Source organism: Pseudophryne corroboree, chromosome 3 (assembly GCF_028390025.1).
Source record: "Pseudophryne corroboree isolate aPseCor3 chromosome 3, aPseCor3.hap2, whole genome shotgun sequence".
In the NCBI taxonomy this organism is placed as follows: Eukaryota; Metazoa; Chordata; class Amphibia; order Anura; family Myobatrachidae; genus Pseudophryne; species Pseudophryne corroboree.
The window spans coordinates 710,252,439-710,274,120 of record NC_086446.1 but is presented as its reverse complement, the minus strand read 5'-3'; the positions used below and the strand labels follow the sequence as shown (position 1 = coordinate 710,274,120).

General features: G+C 46.8%; 1 protein-coding gene across 1 annotated transcript in view; it reads right to left on the bottom strand.

The window, feature by feature from the left end:
- Nucleotides 1-21,682, bottom strand: part of LOC135056667 (alpha-2-macroglobulin-like) — a 502,865-nt gene that overhangs the window by 425,918 nt on the left and 55,265 nt on the right. The gene's annotated exons all lie outside the window — the stretch shown is intronic.

The window sequence follows — 21,682 nt, the reverse complement described above, 5'->3', positions numbered from 1 at the left end:
TAGTGGGCATAGCCCAGCATTGTATCTTCAGCTTCTGAGCCTCAATTCATCAGTGGAAGAAATGATTAGCACTGCATGAGTTGCACAGGGACCATACAAAAATACTGTAAACTTAAACCCACATATATGTACAGACTACCCTTATTTACCTCTTACCAGTTCCAAGATGACGGAGAAGGACCATTATATTTATGTAACAAGTTAGCAGTCAGCACTCCAGATTCAGCCTTGTTATACTAATTCTGACACAGAAGAAACGCTCAGACTCAAGATACAGTATACTGTATATTTTTAACGCTACCAGCTACAGTACCATTCCTTAGGAAAGAAGTTATATTGGAAGCCTCAGTTAATATCAAAGTGAACTCTTAGCTCCCAGGCATAACGGCCAGACAGGTACGTTACCAAGAAAGGAAGTAATTCCACCCTGACACAAATGTAGGGCTACAAGGATTATTTAAATACTAAACCTCTATGTACACCAACAAGCTTGGCCAAACAACACCTGCTGTAATAAAGTGTTATGTACTAGTTACAGTATATATATATATATATATATATATATATATATATATATATATATATTAGAGATGAGCGGGTTCGGTTTCTCTGAAACCGAACCCGCACGAACTTCATGTTTTTTTCACGGGTCCGAGCAGACTCGGATCCTCCCGCCTTGCTCGGTTAACCCGAGCGCGCCCGAACGTCATCATGACGCTGTCGGATTCTCGCGAGACTCGGATTCTATATAAGGAGCCGCGCGTCGCCGCCATTTTCACACGTGCATTGAGATTGATAGGGAGAGGACGTGGCTGGCGTCCTCTCCATTAGAAATTAGATTAGAAGAGAGAGAGAGATTGTGCAGAGTCAGACAGAGTTTACCACAGTGACCAGTGCAGTTGTTGTTAGTTAACTTTTATTTATTTTAATATAATATATCCGTTCTCTGCTATATCCGTTCTCTGCCTGAAAAAAAACGATACACAGCAGCAGCCAGTCACACAGTGTGACTCAGTCTGTGTGCACTCAGCTCAGCCCAGTGTGCTGCACATCAATGTATAAAAGGCAAAGCTTATAATAATTGTGGGGGAGACTGGGGAGCACTGCAGGTTGTTATAGCAGGAGCCCCCAGGAGTACATAATATTATATTAATTTAAAATTAAACAGTGCACACTTTTGCTGCAGGAGTGCCACTGCCAGTGTGACTAGTGGTGACCAGTGCCTGACCACCAGTATAGTAGTATATTGTTGTATGTATTGTATACTATCTCTTTATCAACCAGTCTATATTAGCAGCAGACACAGTACAGTGCGGTAGTTCACGGCTGTGGCTACCTCTGTGTCGGCAGTCGGAACTCGGCAGGCAGTCCGTCCATCCATAATTGTATTACAATATATACCACCTAACCGTGGTATTTTTTTTTCTTTCTTTATACCGTCGTCATAGTGTCATACTAGTTGTTACGAGTATACTACTATCTCTTTATCAACCAGTGTACAGTGCGGTAGTTCACGGCTGTGGCTACCTCTGTGTCGGCAGTCGGCAGGCAGTCCGTCCATCCATAATTGTATTATTATTATAATATATACCACCTAACCGTGGTTTTTTTTTCATTCTTTATACCGTCATAGTGTCATACTAGTTGTTACGAGTATACTACTATCTCTTTATCAACCAGTGTACAGTGCGGTAGTTCACGGCTGTGGCTACCTCTGTGTCGGCAGTCGGCAGGCAGTCCGTCCATCCATAATTGTATTATTATTATAATATATACCACCTAACCGTGGTTTTTTTTTCATTCTTTATACCGTCGTCATAGTGTCATACTAGTTGTTACGAGTATACTACTATCTCTTTATCAACCAGTGTACAGTGCGGTAGTTCACGGCTGTGGCTACCTCTGTGTCGGCAGTCGGCAGGCAGTCCGTCCATCCATAATTGTATTATTATTATAATATATACCACCTAACCGTGGTTTTTTTTTCATTCTTTATACCGTCGTCATAGTGTCATACTAGTTGTTACGAGTATACTACTATCTCTTTATCAACCAGTGTACAGTGCGGTAGTTCACGGCTGTGGCTACCTCTGTGTCGGCAGTCGGCAGGCAGTCCGTCCATCCATAATTGTATTATTATTATAATATATACCACCTAACCGTGGTTTTTTTTTCATTCTTTATACCGTCGTCATAGTGTCATACTAGTTGTTACGAGTATACTACTATCTCTTTATCAACCAGTGTACAGTGCGGTAGTTCACGGCTGTGGCTACCTCTGTGTCGGCAGTCGGCAGGCAGTCCGTCCATCCATAATTGTATTATTATTATAATATATACCACCTAACTGTGGTATTTTTTTTTCTTTCTTTATACCGTCGTCATAGTGTCATACTAGTTGTTACGAGTATACTACTATCTCTTTATCAACCAGTGTACAGTGCGGTAGTTCACGGCTGTGGCTACCTCTGTGTCGGCAGTCGGCAGGCAGTCCGTCCATCCATAATTGTATTATTATTATAATATATACCACCTAACTGTGGTATTTTTTTTTCTTTCTTTATACCGTCGTCATAGTGTCATACTAGTTGTTACGAGTATACTACTATCTCTTTATCAACCAGTGTACAGTGCGGTAGTTCACGGCTGTGGCTACCTCTGTGTCGGCAGTCGGCAGGCAGTCCGTCCATCCATAATTGTATTATTATTATAATATATACCACCTAACCGTGGTTTTTTTTTCATTCTTTATACCGTCGTCATAGTGTCATACTAGTTGTTACGAGTATACTACTATCTCTTTATCAACCAGTGTACAGTGCGGTAGTTCACGGCTGTGGCTACCTCTGTGTCGGCAGTCGGCAGGCAGTCCGTCCATCCATAATTGTATTATTATTATAATATATACCACCTAACCGTGGTTTTTTTATACCACCTAACCGTGGCAGTCCGTCCATAATTGTATACTAGTATCCAATCCATCCATCTCCATTGTTTACCTGAGGTGCCTTTTAGTTCTGCCTATAAAATATGGAGAACAAAAAAGTTGAGGTTCCAAAATTAGGGAAAGATCAAGATCCACTTCCACCTCGTGCTGAAGCTGCTGCCACTAGTCATGGCCGAGACGATGAAATGCCAGCAACGTCGTCTGCCAAGGCCGATGCCCAATGTCATAGTACAGAGCATGTCAAATCCAAAACACCAAATATCAGAAAAAAAAGGACTCCAAAACCTAAAATAAAATTGTCGGAGGAGAAGCGTAAACTTGCCAATATGCCATTTACCACACGGAGTGGCAAGGAACGGCTGAGGCCCTGGCCTATGTTCATGGCTAGTGGTTCAGCTTCACATGAGGATGGAAGCACTCAGCCTCTCGCTAGAAAACTGAAAAGACTCAAGCTGGCAAAAGCACCGCAAAGAACTGTGCGTTCTTTGAAATCCCAAATCCACAAGGAGAGTCCAATTGTGTCGTTTGCGATGCCTGACCTTCCCAACACTGGACGTGAAGAGCATGCGCCTTCCACTATTTGCATGCCCCCTGCAAGTGCTGGAAGGAGCACCCGCAGTCCAGTTCCTGATAGTCAGATTGAAGATGTCAGTGTTGAAGTACACCAGGATGAGGAGGATATGGGTGTTGCTGGCGCTGGGGAGGAAATTGACCAGGAGGATTCTGATGGTGAGGTGGTTTGTTTAAGTCAGGCACCCGGGGAGACACCTGTTGTCCGTGGGAGGAATATGGCCGTTGACATGCCAGGTGAAAATACCAAAAAAATCAGCTCTTCGGTGTGGAGGTATTTCACCAGAAATGCGGACAACAGGTGTCAAGCCGTGTGTTCCCTTTGTCAAGCTGTAATAAGTAGGGGTAAGGACGTTAACCACCTCGGAACATCCTCCCTTATACGTCACCTGCAGCGCATTCATAATAAGTCAGTGACAAGTTCAAAAACTTTGGGTGACAGCGGAAGCAGTCCACTGACCAGTAAATCCCTTCCTCTTGTAACCAAGCTCACGCAAACCACCCCACCAACTCCCTCAGTGTCAATTTCCTCCTTCCCCAGGAATGCCAATAGTCCTGCAGGCCATGTCACTGGCAAGTCTGACGAGTCCTCTCCTGCCTGGGATTCCTCCGATGCATCCTTGCGTGTAACGCCTACTGCTGCTGGCGCTGCTGTTGTTGCCGCTGGGAGTCGATGGTCATCCCAGAGGGGAAGTCTTAAGCCCACTTGTACTACTTCCAGTAAGCAATTGACTGTTCAACAGTCCTTTGCGAGGAAGATGAAATATCACAGCAGTCATCCTACTGCAAAGCGGATAACTGAGTCCTTGACAACTATGTTGGTGTTAGACGTGTGTCCGGTATCCGCCGTTAGTTCACAGGGAACTAGACAATTTATTGAGGCAGTGTGCCCCCGTTACCAAATACCATCTAGGTTCCACTTCTCTAGGCAGGCGATACCGAGAATGTACACGGACGTCAGAAAAAGACTCACCAGTGTCCTAAAAAATGCAGTTGTACCCAATGTCCACTTAACCACGGACATGTGGACAAGTGGAGCAGGGCAGGGTCAGGACTATATGACTGTGACAGCCCACTGGGTAGATGTATGGACTCCCGCCGCAAGAACAGCAGCGGCGGCACCAGTAGCAGCATCTCGCAAACGCCAACTCTTTCCTAGGCAGGCTACGCTTTGTATCACCGCTTTCCAGAATACGCACACAGCTGAAAACCTCTTACGGCAACTGAGGAAGATCATCGCGGAATGGCTTACCCCAATTGGACTCTCCTGTGGATTTGTGGCATCGGACAACGCCAGCAATATTGTGTGTGCATTAAATATGGGCAAATTCCAGCACGTCCCATGTTTTGCACATACCTTGAATTTGGTGGTGCAGAATTTTTTAAAAAACGACAGGGGCGTGCAAGAGATGCTGTCGGTGGCCAGAAAAATTGCGGGACACTTTCGGCGTACAGGCACCACGTACAGAAGACTGGAGCACCACCAAAAACTACTGAACCTGCCCTGCCATCATCTGAAGCAAGAAGTGGTAACGAGGTGGAATTCAACCCTCTATATGCTTCAGAGGTTGGAGGAGCAGCAAAAGGCCATTCAAGCCTATACAATTGAGCACGATATAGGAGATGGAATGCACCTGTCTCAAGTGCAGTGGAGAATGATTTCAACGTTGTGCAAGGTTCTGATGCCCTTTGAACTTGCCACACGTGAAGTCAGTTCAGACACTGCCAGCCTGAGTCAGGTCATTCCCCTCATCAGGCTTTTGCAGAAGAAGCTGGAGGCATTGAAGAAGGAGCTAACACGGAGCGATTCCGCTAGGCATGTGGGACTTGTGGATGCAGCCCTTAATTCGCTTAACAAGGATTCACGGGTGGTCAATCTGTTGAAATCAGAGCACTACATTTTGGCCACCGTGCTCGATCCTAGATTTAAAGCCTACCTTGGATCTCTCTTTCCGGCAGACACAGGTCTGCTGGGGTTGAAAGACCTGCTGGTGACAAAATTGTCAAGTCAAGCGGAACGCGACCTGTCAACATCTCCTCCTTCACATTCTCCCGCAACTGGGGGTGCGAGGAAAAGGCTCAGAATTCCGAGCCCACCCGCTGGCGGTGATGCAGGGCAGTCTGGAGCGACTGCTGATGCTGACATCTGGTCCGGACTGAAGGACCTGACAACGATTACGGACATGTCGTCTACTGTCACTGCATATGATTCTCTCAACATTGATAGAATGGTGGAGGATTATATGAGTGACCGCATCCAAGTAGGCACGTCACACAGTCCGTACTTATACTGGCAGGAAAAAGAGGCAATTTGGAGGCCCTTGCACAAACTGGCTTTATTCTACCTAAGTTGCCCTCCCACAAGTGTGTACTCCGAAAGAGTGTTTAGTGCCGCCGCTCACCTTGTCAGCAATCGGCGTACGAGGTTACATCCAGAAAATGTGGAGAAGATGATGTTCATTAAAATGAATTATAATCAATTCCTCCGCGGAGACATTGACCAGCAGCAATTGCCTCCACAAAGTACACAGGGAGCTGAGATGGTGGATTCCAGTGGGGACGAATTGATAATCTGTGAGGAGGGGGATGTACACGGTGATATATCGGAGGGTGAAGATGAGGTGGACATCTTGCCTCTGTAGAGCCAGTTTGTGCAAGGAGAGATTAATTGCTTCTTTTTTGGGGGGGGTCCAAACCAACCCGTCATATCAGTCACAGTCGTGTGGCAGACCCTGTCACTGAAATGATGGGTTGGTTAAAGTGTGCATGTCCTGTTTTGTTTATACAACATAAGGGTGGGTGGGAGGGCCCAAGGATAATTCCATCTTGCACCTCTTTTTTCTTTTCTTTTTCTTTGCATCATGTGCTGATTGGGGAGGGTTTTTTGGAAGGGACATCCTGCGTGACACTGCAGTGCCACTCCTAGATGGGCCCGGTGTTTGTGTCGGCCACTAGGGTCGCTAATCTTACTCACACAGCTACCTCATTGTGCCTCTTTTTTTCTTTGCGTCATGTGCTGTTTGGGGAGGGTTTTTTGGAAGGGACATCCTGCGTGACACTGCAGTGCCACTCCTAGATGGGCCCGGTGTTTGTGTCGGCCACTAGGGTCGCTTATCTTTCTCACACAGCTACCTCATTGCGCCTCTTTTTTTCTTTGCGTCATGTGCTGTTTGGGGAGGGTTTTTTGGAAGGGACATCCTGCGTGACACTGCAGTGCCACTCCTAGATGGGCCCGGTGTTTGTGTCGGCCACTAGGGTCGCTTATCTTTCTCACACAGTCAGCTACCTCATTGCGCCTCTTTTTTTCTTTGCGTCATGTGCTGTTTGGGGAGGGTTTTTTGGAAGGGACATCCTGCGTGACACTGCAGTGCCACTCCTAGATGGGCCCGGTGTTTGTGTCGGCCACTAGGGTCGCTTATCTTTCTCACACAGTCAGCTACCTCATTGCGCCTCTTTTTTTCTTTGCGTCATGTGCTGTTTGGGGAGGGTTTTTTGGAAGGGACATCCTGCGTGACACTGCAGTGCCACTCCTAGATGGGCCCGGTGTTTGTGTCGGCCACTAGGGTCGCTTATCTTACTCACACAGCGACCTCGGTGCAAATTTTAGGACTAAAAATAATATTGTGAGGTGTGATGTGTTCAGAATAGGCTGAAAATGAGTGTAAATTATGTTTTTTGAGGTTAATAATACTTTGGGATCAAAATTACCCCCAAATTCTATGATTTAAGCTGTTTTTTAGGGTTTTTTGAAAAAAACACCCGAATCCAAAACACACCCGAATCCGACAAAAATAATTCGGTGAGGTTTTGCCAAAACGCGTTCGAACCCAAAACACGGCCGCGGAACCGAACCCAAAACCAAAACACAAAACCCGAAAAATTTCAGGCGCTCATCTCTAATATATATATATATATATAGAGAAATACATATTAGAGATGAGCGGGTTCGGTTCTCAGAGAACCAAAACCTACCGGACTTCACGCTCTGAGCCCGGTTCTGAGTCAGGCTGGGGTTTTCCCACCTGACTCAGAAACCGAAACGAGGCAAAACGTCATCCCACTGTCAGATTCTCGTGGGATTTGGATTCCATATAAGGAGCCGCGCGTCGCGGCCATTTTCACTCCAGTCTCGGAGAGTGTATTGAGAGGACGTGTCCTCAGTGTCTGTGTGGGCGGAAAAGTGGGGTGGCGAGTCTTGTGCTGTGTTGTGCTGCTCAGTCCAGTCCAGTGTAGTCAGTGTGTTGTGCTGCATCAGTCCAGCCAGTCACAGTGTTGGTGTCCTCTGCTGCTATATGTCGCCAGTGCTGCTGGCTGCTGTATAAGTCCCTTGCATTTTTGCTGTGTTGTCATGCATCAGACCAGGGGTAGTGTCTCTCTTGTGCAGCATCAGTCCAGTAACCAGTCACAGTGGTGGTGTCCTCTGCTGCCATATATCCAGTGTAGCTGTACAAGTCACTTTCAGTGGTGCTGTGTTGTCCTGCATTAGACCAGGGGAAGTCTCTTGTGCATCAGTCCAGTGACCAGTCACAGAGGTGGTGTCTTCTGCTGCCATATATCCAGTGTAGCTGTATAAGTTCCTTTCAGTGGTGCTGTGTTGTCCTGCATCAGACCAGTGGTAGTGTCCTGGCCATCAGTCATTCCAGTGACGAGGCAATCACAGTGGTATACGCTGCTGCTATATGTCCACTGCTGCCATATAATAATAATAATAATAACAACAACAACACCAAGTTCCTTACAGTGTTGTTGTGTTGTGCTGCATCAGGCCAGTAGTAGTGTCCTGGCCATCAGTCATTCCAGTGACCAGTCAGAGTGGTATGAGCTGCTGCTATATGTCCACTGCTGCCGTATTATTATAATAATAACAACAACAACAACAACAACAACAAGTCCCTTACAGTGTTGTTGTGTTGTGCTGCATCAGACCATTGGTTGGTAGTGTCCTGACCATCAGTCATTCCAGTGACTAGGCAGTCACAGTGGTATACGCTGCAGCTATATGTCCAATGCTGCCATATAATAATAATAACAACAACAACAACAACAACAACAACAACAAGTCCCTTACAATGTTGTTGTGTTGTGCTGCATCAGACCAGTGGTAGTGTCCAGGCCATCAGTCATTCCATTCATTCCTGTTCCGCATATTGTCTTATATAACTCCCAAAAAATAATGGAGAACAAAAATTTGGAGGATAAAATAGGGAAAGATCAAGAACCACTTCCTCCTAGTGCTGAAGCTGCTGCCACTAGCCATGACATAGATGATGAAATGCCATCAACGTCGTCTGCCAACGACGATGCCCAATGTGATAGTAGAGAGCATGTAAAATCCAAAAAGCCAAAGTTCAGTAAAAAGAACAAAAAAAAAGAAATTTAAATCGTCTGAGGAGAAACGTAAACTTGCCAATATGCCATTTACCACACGGAGTGGCAAGGAACAGCTGAGGCCCTGGCCTATGTTCATGGCTAGTGGTTCAGCTTCACATGACGATGGAAGCCCTCATCCTCCAGCTAGAAAAATTAAAAGAGCTAAGCTGGAAAAAGCACAGAAAAGAACTGTGCGTTCTGAGATGGTATCACAGATCCCCAAGGAGAGTCCAAGTGTGTCGGCGGTTGCGATGCTTGACCTTCCCAACACTAGACGGGAAGAGATGGCTCCTTCCACAATTTCCACGCCCCCTGAAAGTGCTGGAAGGAGCACCCACAGTCAAGTTTCTGATATTGAAATTGAAGATGTCACTGTTGAAGTACACCAGGATGAGGATATGTGTCACGATCTAGGTAATTCCTTATCAGTATTAACCTTCCAAATGCCTCCTGAGACTGTCCCAGTGTTCAAAGCCTGGATTCCATCTGCACTTTCTGTGTGCAGCACGCTGCATCTCATTGTCTCAAATCTCTTTACTGTGATTCTGGCAGCTTCATGGTTAAAGCTCACATTCAAGTTACAAACAATCTTTCCCTCCAAAAGCTACCATGGGCGCAGCCATGTTTTCCTAATCACATGTTACCTTTCAGCCTATCAGCTGCACTCTGCTCTCAGCCTGATTACACATCAGCTGCACTCTGGTCTCTGGTTAATCAGCCAGCCAATCCCTGCTTCCCAGCAGGTATAAATATCCTGTTCCTGGGGTGGAAAGATGTCAGTGCTTCAATTGTCTTCAGTGATTCCAGTGTGCAGTTCTCCCCATGGACTTTCTCTGCAGTACAGCCTGACTCCCTGGTGATTATACTCTGCAGTGTAACCCGACACTCCAGTGATTAACCCTCTACAGTCTACCCTGATTCACCTGTGTCTGAACTCCGGCTTCCCAGTAGCCATTCTCCAGCTTCTTCTCCAGGGATCCCCAGCATCACTTCATGCTTCACCTGTGCTTCTAAGTACAATAGTGCATTTCTATCTGCGAACCCCAGCTTTACTCAAAGCTTACCAACGATCCCAAAGTAACCATCGGTGTTCCGTCATCGATTCCAAGTCACCATCGGTGTTCCGTCATCGATCCCAAGCATTTCTCTGAACTGTGTTTCCTATTACCAGTACCAAGTCATCAGTATTCCTCTGAACTGTGTTTAATAAAACCTTTGAACTTTCCCTTGTTGTCGTGGTCACGCCTTCGGGCATTTGTTCTAAAGGTTCCCTGCATGTCCAAGAACCCTGTACTGCCTCCCAGGTACACATATACCTCAGCCCCTACAACTGAGGCTTCACCCTGGTCAGCACCAGCCCTCAGTTGTGACAGTAAGCACTGACCTAATGGATCCGGCCGGAGACCAGGTCCAAGCGACCAGGCCGATGCAAGAACTTGCAGCCTGCCTTGAACGTCAGGAGACTGCACAGGGCCATGTGATCCGCTGTCTCCAGGACCTCTCCTCTCGGCTGGATGGAATACAAGTAACCCTCCGTGGTTCAGGGGCGTCCAGTGTGCCGACTGCAGTACCTTTGGTGGTATTCCCACCCACCATTCCCGTTTCTGCTCCTTGTCTCCATTTACCGACGCCTGCCAAGTTTGATGGTTCCCCAAAAGCCTGTCGGGGTTTCCTAAATCAGTGTGAGATATATTTTGAGTTACAGCTTGGCAGTTTCCCAACTAACCACACCACGGTTGCTTACATCATCTCCCTCCTCAGTGGCTCCGCCCTCGATTGGGTATCACCTCTATGGGAGAAGTCTGATGCCCTGCTCTCTTCATATGCAGATTTCGTGGCAACCTTCAGGCGCATCTTTGATGAACCAGGTCGTGTGACCTCTGCCTTCTCTGATATCCTCTGGCTACGTCAGGGGACAAGAAAAGTCGGTAAATATCTGGTACAGTACCAGATCCTAGCGTCCAAACTTTCCTGGAATGATGATGCTCTTTACTCAGCCCAAGGAGGGGCGTCTGTGTCTACAACCCAAGGAGTGGCATCTGTGTCTACAGCCCAAGGAGGGGCGTCTGTGTCTACAGCCCAAGGAGGGGTATCCAATGTTCAAGCTCTAGTAGGGGCATATGAGTCTTCTCAAAAAGGAGTTTCTGATCTGTCAACCCCAGGAGGGGTGCTGGAGAAAACAACCCTGAGAGAGGTGTCTGATTCATCAACCCCAGGAGGGGTCACCAAAGTTTCTGTCCCAAGGGAAGTATCCAGAGCCAAGTTCCCAGATGGAAATTTGTGCGCTACAGATGCAGTTATTAACTCCTGTTTGCCGTCTTTAGAGAGCACCACCCTGTTGGCATCCAGCATGGACCAGGTCCAGGATGGTCTAACTGAACACTCGGATACCACTCATTCCGGTTCTAACCGGATTCTGACTCCTTCAGTTCCAGCTGATTCAACTGTCTTTAGACTCAATCCAGTTCCATCCATCTGTCTGAAGATTCCTTCGGTTCCAGCCGATTCCGATATCTCTGGACCCAATCCGGTTCCATCCGTAGGTCCAAAGACTCCGTCAGTTCCAGCTGATTCAACCGTCAATCCGAAGACTCCTCCGGTCCCAGCCGGTTCAAGCTTTTCTGGACCCAATCCGGTCCCATCCGTCTGTCCGGATCAGCCTCCTTCGGTGCCAGACGATTCCAATACCTTCGGATCTAATCCAGTCCTATCCGTCGGTCTAAAGTCTCCGCCGGTCTCAACCGGTTCAAGGTTGTCTGGACTTAATTTGGTCTCGTCCATAGATCCGGTACAGTCTCCTCTGGTCCCAGCCAGTTCAAGTTCATCAGGATTCAATCTAGATCCTTCCATTTGTTCAGGTAAAGAACTTATAAGAAGTGTCCTGGGGCCACTCCTAAAGGAGGGGGTGCTGTCTCGATCTAGGTAATTCCTTATCAGCATTTACCTTCCAAATGCCTCCTGAGACTGTCCCAGTGTTCCAAGCCTGGATTCCATCTGCACTGTCTGTGTGCAGCATGCTGCATCTCATTGTCTCAAATCTCTTTACTGTGATTCTGGCAGCTTCATGGTTAAAGCTCACATTCAAGTTACAAACAATCTTTCTCTCCAAAAGCTACCATGGGCGAAGCCATGTTTTCCTAATCACATGTTACCTTTCAGCCTATCAGCTGCACTCTGCTCTCAGCCTGATTACACATCAGCTGCACTCTGGTCTCTGGTCAATCAGCCAGCCAATCCCTGCTTCCCAGCAGGTATAAATATCCTGTTCCTGGGGCGGAAAGATGTCAGTGCTTCAATTGTCTTCAGTGATTCCAGTGTGCAGTTCTCCCATGGACTTTCTCTGCAGTACAGCCTGACTCCCTGGTGATTATACTCTGCAGTGTAACCCGATACTCCAGTGATTAACCCTCTACAGTCTACCCTGATTCACCTGTGTCTGAACTCCGGCTTCCCAGCAGCCATTCTCCAGCTTCTTCTCCAGCGATCCCCAGCATCACTTCATGCTTCACCTGTGCTTCTAAGTACAATAGTGCATTATCTGCGAACCCCAGCTTTACTCAAAGCTTACCAACGATCCCAACGTAACCATCGGTGTTCCGTCATCGATTCCAAATCACCATCGGTGTTCCGTCATCGATCCCAAGCATTTCTCTGAACTGTGTTTCCTATTACCAGTACCAAGTCATCAGTATTCCTCTGAAATGTGTTTAATAAAACTTTTGAACTATCCCTTGTTGTCGTGGTTACGCCTTCGGGCATTTGTTCTAAAGGTTCCCTGCATGTCCAAGAACCCTGTACTGTCTCCCAGGTACACATATACCTCAGCCCCTACAACTGAGGCTTCCCCCTGGTCAGCACCAGCCCTCAGTTGTGACAATATGGGTGTTGCTGGCACTGAGGAGGAAGTTGACGATGAGGATTCTGATGGTGATGTGGTTTGTTTAAGTCAGGCACCGGGGGAGACACCTGTTGTCTGTGGGATGATGAAGCCCATTGTGATGCCTGGGCAAACTACCAAAAAAGCCACCTCTTCGGTGTGGAATTATTTCTCCACAAATCCGGACAACAGGTGTCAAGCCATCTGTTGCCTTTGTCAATCTGTAATAAGTAGGGGTAAGGATGTTAACCACCTAGGAACATCCTCCCTTATACATCACCAGCAGTGCATTCATCATAAGTCAGTGTCAAGTTGTGAAACTTTGGGTAAGAGCGTAAGCAGTCCACTGACACCTAAATCCCTTCTACCTCCTGTACCCAAGCTCCTGCAAGCCACACCACCAACTCCCTTAATGTCAACTTCCTCCTCAGTCAGGAACGTCAGTAGTCCTGCAGGCCATGTCACTGTCAAGACTGAGGAGTCCTCTACTAACCGGGATTCCTCCGTAGGATCCTTGAGTGATACACCTGCTGTTGCTGCCGCTGCTGTTGTTGCTGCTGGGAGTCGATCGTCATCCCAGAGGGGAAGTCGGAAGACCACTTGTACTACTTCCAGTAAGCAATTGACTGTCCAACAGTCCTTTGTGAGGAAGATGAAATATGACAACCGTCATCCTTTTGCAAAGGGTATAACTGAGGCCTTGACAGCTATGTTGGTGTTAGACGTGCATCCGGTATCCGCCATTAGTTCAGTGGGAGTTAGAGAATTGTTTGAGGTACTGTGTCCCCGGTATCAAATCCCATCTAGGTTCCACTTCTCCAGGCAGGCGATACCGAGAATGTACACAGACGTCAGAAAAAGAGTCACCAGTGTCCTACAAAATGCGGTTGTATCCAATGTCCACTTAACCACGGACATGTAGACAAGTGGAACAGGGCAGACAAAGGACTATATGACTGTAGCAGCCAACTGGGTAGATGTATGGCCTCCCGCAGCAACAACAGCAGTGGCACCAGTAGCAGAATCTCGCAAATGCCAACTCGTTCCTAGGCAGGCTACGATATGTATCACCGCTTTCCGTAAGAGGCACACAGCTGACAACCTCTTACGGAAACTGAGGAACATCATTGCAGAATGGCTTACACCAATTGGACAATCCTGGGGATTTGTGATATCGGACAACGCCAACAATATTGTGCGTGCATTAAATCTGGGAAAATTCCAGCATGTCCCACGTTTTGCACATACAATTAATTTGGTGGTGCAGAATTTTTTGAAAAATGACAGGGGTGTGCAGGAGATGCTGTCGGTGGCCCGAAAAATTGCGGTCCACTTTCGGCATTCTGCCACTGCGTGCCGAAGACTGGAGCGCCAGCAAACACTCCTGAATCTGCACTGCCATCAACTGAAGCAAGAGGTGGTAACGAGGTGGAATTGAACACTCTATATGCTTCAGAGGATGGAGGAGCAGCAAAAGGCCATTCAAGCCTATACATCCACCTACAATATAGGCCAAGGAGGGGTAATGCACTTGACTCAAGCGCAGTGGAGAATGATTTCCGTCTTGTGCAAGGTTCTCCAACCCTTCGAGCTTGCCAAACGCGAAGTCAGTTCAGACACTGCCAGCTTGAGTCAGGTCATTTCCCTCATCAGGCTTTTGCAGAAGCAGCTGGATAAATTGAAGAAGGAGCTAAGACGGAGCGATTCCGCAAAGTATGTGGGACTTGTGGATGGAGCCCTATATTCGCTTTGCCAGGATTCAAGGGTGGTCAATCTGTTGAAATCAAAGCACTACATTTTGGCCACCGTGCTCGATCTTAGGTATAAAGCCTACGTTATATCTCTCTTTCCAGCAGACACAAGTGTGCAGAGGTGCAAAGACCTGCTGGTTAGTAAATTGTCAACTCAAGCGGAACGTGACCCGTCAACAGCTCCTCCTTCAATTTCTCCCGCCACTGGGGCTGCAAGGAAAAGGATAAGATTTCCTAGCCCACCCACTGGCGGTGATGCAGGGCAGTCAGGAGCGAAAGCTGACATCTGGTCCAGACTGAAGGACCTGCCAATGATTACTGACATGTCTACTGTTACTGCATATGATTCTGTCACCATTGAAAGAATGGTGGAGGATTATATGAGTGACAGCATCCAAGTAGGCATGTCAGACAGTCCGTATGTATACTGGCAGGAAAAAGAGGCAATTTGGATGCCCTTGCACAAACTGGCTTTATTTTACCTAAGTAGCCCCCCTCCAGTGTGTACTCCGAAAGAGTGTTTAGTGCAGCCGGTAACCTTGTCAGCGATCGGCGTAGGAGGTTACTTCCACTAAATGTGGTGAAGATGATGTTCATCAAAATGAATTATAAAGTCCTCCGGGAAGACCTTTACCAGCAATTGCCTCCAGAAAGTACACAGGGACCTGTGATGGTGGATTCCAGTGGGGACGAATTAATACTCTGTGAAGAGAAGCATGTACACAGTGAAAGGGGTGAGGAATCGGAGGATGAGGATGAGGTCGACATCTTGCATATGTAGAGCAAGTTTGTGCAAGGAGAGATTGATTGCTTCTTTTTTGGTGGGGGCCCAAGCCAACCAGTCATTTCAGCCACAGTCATGTGGCAGACCCTGTTACTGAAATGACTGGTTTGTTAAAGTGTGCATGTCCTGTTTATACAACATACGATTGGGTGGGAGGGCCTAAGGACAATTCCATCTTGCACCTCTTTTTCTTCTTTGCATCATATGCTGTTTGGGGACTAGTTTTTTGAGTGCCATCCTGTCTGTAACTGCAGTGCCACTCCTAGATGGGCCAAGTGTTTGTGTCGCACACTTGTGTCGCTTAGCTTAGCCATCCAGCTACCTCATTGCACCTCTTTTTCTTCTTTGCATCATGTGCTGTTTGGGGCCTATTTATTAAATCTGCCATCCTGTCTGCCACTGCAGTGCCACTCCTAGATGGGCCAGGTGTCTGTGCTGCACACTTGTGTCGCTTAGCTTGGCCATCCAGCTACCTAATTGCACCTCTTTTTCTTCTTTGCATCATGTGATGTTTGGGGACTAGTTTTTAAACAGTGCCATCTTGTCTGGAACTACAGTGCCACTCCTAGATGGGCCAGGTGTTTGTGCCGCACACTTGTGTCGCTTAGCTTAGTCATACAGCCACGTCGGTGCAACTTTTAGGCCTAAAAACAATATTGTGAGGTGTTCAGAATAGATTAGAAATGAGTGGAATGAATGTTATTGAGGTTAATTATACCGTTGGAGCAAAATTACCCCCAAATTCAAAATCAAGCCAAAACCAAAACGTGAAATTAGAACCAAAACACAAAAAGTGCCACCGCACATCTCTAATATATATATGTATGGCTATCTTCTTTCTGTTTTGTCTAGTACCATAACTGTACTTTGTATGGTCTAGTTATTGTATTTTATTATCTAGATTCAATACCCCTGAGGAAGTCCCACGGGACGAAACGCGTTGGGTTCTTCAGATTGACATTCTGTTATACTGTCGAAGTTACAGCAACAAGGAATTACATCCATAATAGCTGTTAAGGTGTTGAATTCATCATGTCATTGAACAATTTGGAAATGAATCAATTTGTTCTGAGTCTGTTAATACATTTTTAAATTAATCTGTTGTATGAATAATTTAGATAGTGATTGATGGTGTACAATAATATCCCCTATAATTAGCGCCCTCAGATCTTGTTTTGTATTTTTTATTTATTGGACTTTAGCTGACAGAAAATCCTTCTAGAGGTGCTGCTTGTGTTATTCTTTAGCGCAATTTGGGAATCTTGTCTGTATATATATATATATATATATATATATATATTCCAAACACATCATACAAGCAGCGGCACTCGGAGACTTCCACAGGTGAAAAAATGGTTATGTGAATTTATTCCATATTACAATATGATCAGGCCAACGTTTCGGGGCACACACGCCCCTTTGTCAAGGTGAACCAAAAGTGCAAAATACAAATAAACACAGTACCTAATAGTGCAGAGAAGACCCAGTGGCGGGAAGTTGCGCGACCATGGACAGACTGTGCGTCTCGTCCGGCCGTCTCAGGTGTGGTGACGTCATCAGTGCGCCGTGGAGTCCCCCGTCTCAGCGCCGTCGGCCTCCTGCGTTGCCTAGGGAACCTGGACGCAGCCGTAGCCCCTGCTTCCGGTGTAATGCGTCTCCATGGAAACCCGGCTTCCGCGGGTGCCCGGCTGTTGGACTGCAACTCTATTTTCGCCGCACTGAAGACCCTGTGTGAACAAACAAATACAAACTTATCTAGCACTGTAGGGAACTAATAAAATTGTTAAATCAACCAAACGTTATGTATTCCTAAACATTGTATCTGTACATACTGCTGTCTGCCATTACAGTACTATTTGTTTCCAATAATAACAGCGCCCATGTTCGCCTAGCATACACTTAGTTGTATTGGCCCGAAATACTGCACTGTGGTTCATAATAAACAGTCAACATACTAATAGGAATATCATCTAAAATACATTCCACTGTATCTTGTCATTCAAGCCCTTTGGTCTAATAGTGTCCAGCATGAACATCCACCTGGTCTCCATACGCAGTAGCTGTCCATGTCGGTCACCTCCTCTTATCCTCTTGGGGACATGATCAATAATGCAAAAACTTAATTCTTTCAGATCATGTCCTCTCTCAACGAAGTGCTTAGCCACAGGTTGATCAGTGGATTTTCCAGTTAACGCAGCTTTGATGGAAGATTTGTGCATGGCAAAACGTTCCCTGAAGGTGCGTATAGTCTTGCCCACGTACTGGAGCTGACACGGGCAAGTTATTACATATACAACGAACGTGGTGGTGCAGGAGAGGACGTGATTGATCTTAAAGGATCTGCCTGTGACACAAGATGTAAATGTGCTGCCTGGATTCATAAATTTGCATGTGTCACATCCCAGGCACCTGTAGCAGCCCGGGGGCTTGGATAAAAACGTGGACGCTGTTACTTTGCCGAACCCTGTAATGTCCGCATGTACCACCATGTCTTTAATGTTCTTACTTCTGGTGTAACAAGCCATCGGTTTCCTTTGCCGAAATGAGGATAAACTTTTGTCTGTTGAAATTATGGGCCAAAGAGCCTTGAGTGCTCTTGGCACCACCGGACTTGAGGTTTGTTACCAAATACAATACCTCAAGTCCGGTGGTGCCAAGAGCACTCAAGGCTCTTTGGCTTGTTACACCAGAAGTAAGAACATTAAAGACATGGTGGTACATGCGGACATTACAGGGTTCGGCAAAGTAACAGCGTCCACGTTTTTATCCAAGCCCCCGGGCTGCTACAGGTGCCTGGGATGTGACACATGCAAATTTATGAATCCAGGCAGCACATTTACATCTTGTGTCACAGGCAGATCCTTTAAGATCAATCACGTCCTCTCCTGCACCACCACGTTCGTTGTATATGTAATAACTTGCCCTTGTCAGCTCCAGTACGTGGGCAAGACTATACGCACCTTCAGGGAACGTTTTGCCATGCACAAATCTTCCATCAAAGCTGCGTTAACTGGAAAATCCACTGATCAACCTGTGGCTAAGCACTTCGTTGAGAGAGGACATGATCTGAAAGAATTACGTTTTTGCATTATTGATCATGTCCCCAAGAGGATAAGAGGAGGTGACCGACATGGACAGCTACTGCGTATGGAGACCAGGTGGATGTTCATGCTGGACACTATTAGACCAAAGGGCTTGAATGACAAGATACAGTGGAATGTATTTTAGATGATATTCCTATTAGTATGTTGACTGTTTATTATGAACCACAGTGCAGTATTTCGGGCCAATACAACTAAGTGTATGCTAGGCGAACATGGGCGCTGTTATTATTGGAAACAAATAGTACTGTAATGGTAGACAGCATTATGTACAGATACAATGTTTAGGAATACATAACGTTTGGTTGATTTAACAATTTTATTAGTTCCCTACAGTGCTAGATAAGTTTGTATTTGTTTGTTCACACAGGGTCTTCAGTGCGGCGAAAATAGAGTTGCAGTCCAACAGCCGGGCACCCGCGGAAGCCGGGTTTCCATGGAGACGCATTACACCGGAAGCAGGGGCTACGGCTGCGTCCAGGTTCCCTAGGCAACGCAGGAGGCCGACGGCGCTGAGACGGGGGACTCCACGGCGCACTGATGACGTCACCACACCGAGACGGCCGGACGAGACGCACAGTCTGTCCATGGTCGCGCAACTTCCCGCCACTGGGTCTTCTCTGCACTATAAGGTACTGTGTTTATTTGTATTTTGCACTTTTGGTTCACCTTGACAAAGGGGCGTGTGTGCCCCGAAACGTTGGCCTGATCATATTGTAATATGGAATAAATTCACATAACCATTTTTTCACCTGTGGAAGTCTCCGAGTGCTGCTGCTTGTATGATGTGTTTGGAATATTGACTGTTTTCAGAGGGCACCGGAGCAAAAATACTGTGAGAGGTGAGTGCCGGTCCTATACGCCATATATATATATATATATATATATATATAATTTATATATATATTTTTTTGTGTGTGTGTGTGTGTGTGTATATATATGAGATGCGCGGCAGGCACTTTTTGTGTTTTGTGTTTTGGTACTAATTCCACTTTCGTGTTTTGGTTTTGGCTTGGTTTTGCCAAAACTGCCCTTTCATGTTTTCGTTTTGGTTTTTGATCTGGATGATTTTTTAAAAAAACATAAAAACAGCTACAATCACAGAATTTGGGGGTAATTTTGCTCCTACGGTATTATTAACCTCAATAACATTCATTTCCACTCATTTCCAGTCTATTCTGAACATCTCACGCCTCACAATATTGTTTTTAGGCCTAAAAGTTGCACCAAGGTTGCTGTATGACTAATCTAAGTGACACAAGTGTGCGGCACAAACACCTGGCCCATCTAGGAGTGGCACTGCAATTGCAGACAAGATGGCACTCTTCAAAAACTAGTCCCCAAACAGCACATGATGCAAAGAAGAAAAAGAGGTGCAATTAGGCAGCTTGATGGCCAAGCTAAGCGACACAAGTGTGCGCCACAAACACCTGGCCCATCTAGGAGTTGCACTGCAGTTACAGACAGGATGGCACTTAAAAAAACTAGTTCCCAAACAGTACATGATGCAAAGAAGAAAAAAAGGTGCAAGATGAAATTGTCCTTGTGCCCTCCCACCCACCCTTATGTTGTATAAACAGGACATGCACACTTTAACAAACCAGTCATTTCAGTAACAGGGTCTGCCACACGACTGTGGCTGAAATGACTGGTTGGCTTGGGCCCCCACCAAAAAAGAAGCAATCAATCGATCCTTGCACAAACTGGCTCTACATAGGCAAGATGTCGACTTCATCCTCCGATTCCTCACCCCTTTCACTGTGTACATCCTCCTCCTCACAGAGTATTAATTTGTCCCCACTGGAATCCACCATCACAGGTTCCTGTGTACTTTCTGGAGGCAATTGCTGGTAAAGGTCTTCCCGAGGAATTTGTCATTCATTTTTATGAACATCATCTTCACCACATTTAGTGGAAGTAACCTCCTACGCCGATTGCTGACAAGGTTACCGGCTGCACTAAACACTCTTTCGGAGTACACACTGGAGGGGGGCTACTTAGGTAAAATAAAGCCAGTTTGTGCAAGGGCATCCAAATTGCCTCTTTTTCCTGCCAGTATACATACGGACTGTATGACATGCCTACTTGGATGCTGTCACTCATATAATCCTCCACCATTCTTTCAATGGTGACAGAATCAAATGCAGTGACAGTAGACATGTCAGTAATCGTTGGCAGGTCCTTCAGTCCGGACCAGATGTCAGCTTTCGCTCCTGACTGCCCTGCATCACTGCCAGCGGGTGGGCTAGGAAATCTTATCCTTTTCCTTCCAGCCCCAGTGGCGGGAGAAATTGAAGGAGGAGCTGTTGACGGGTCACGTTCCGCTTGAGTTGACAATTTACTAACCAGCAGGCCTTTGCACTTCTTCACATTGTGTCTGCTGGAAAGAGAGATACAACGTAGGTTTTAAACCTAGGATCGAGCACGGTGGCCAAAATGTAATGCTCTGATTTCAACAGATTGACCACCCTTGAATCCTGGCAAAGCGAATGAAGGGCTCAATCCACAAGTCCCACATACTTTGCAGAATCACTCCGTCTTAGCTCCTCTTTCAATTCATCCAACTGCTTCTGCAAAAGCCTGATGAGGGGAATGACCTGACTCAAGCTGGCAATGTCTGAACTGATTTCACGTGTGGCAAGTTCGAAGGGTTGGAGAACCTTGCACAAGACGGAAATCATTCTCCACTGTGCATGAGTCAGGTGCATTACCCCTCCTTTGCCTATATCTAGGAGCGGTCCTTGGTGTGGGCAAGCAGTGCCTGCGCCCAGGGTGCTGCGTCCTGGGGGCGCGCCCGCTGTCACCCCGAAGGCACCGCCGCCTGCCCGCACGCCGCTCCCCCGGCTGCAGCAGATGCCGTGAGCTGTATGGGCGTCCGCTGCAGCCGGCTCCAGCGACAGACACTAGAGGTCAGTATTGACCTCTAGTGTCTGTGCGGGGCTGCTATGAGAGAGACGTCATGACGTCTCTCCCATAGAGAGAAGCCGGCGGCCAGACGGAGCAGCAGCAGCGATCGGGAAGCAGGAGCTGGGCAGTGGTAAGTATTGTTTTTTTTTAATTTTTGTGTGTGCACAACAAAGAAACGGGGCACAACTACTGGGGGCAAATAAACGGGGCACAACTACTGGGGGCAAATAAACGGGGCACAACTACTGGGGGCAAAGAAAGAGGGGGCACAACTACTGGGGGCAAAGAAAGAGGGGGCACAACTGCTGGGGGCAAAGAAACGGGGCACAACTACTGGGGGCAAAGAAAGAGGTGGCACAACTGCTGGGGGCAAAG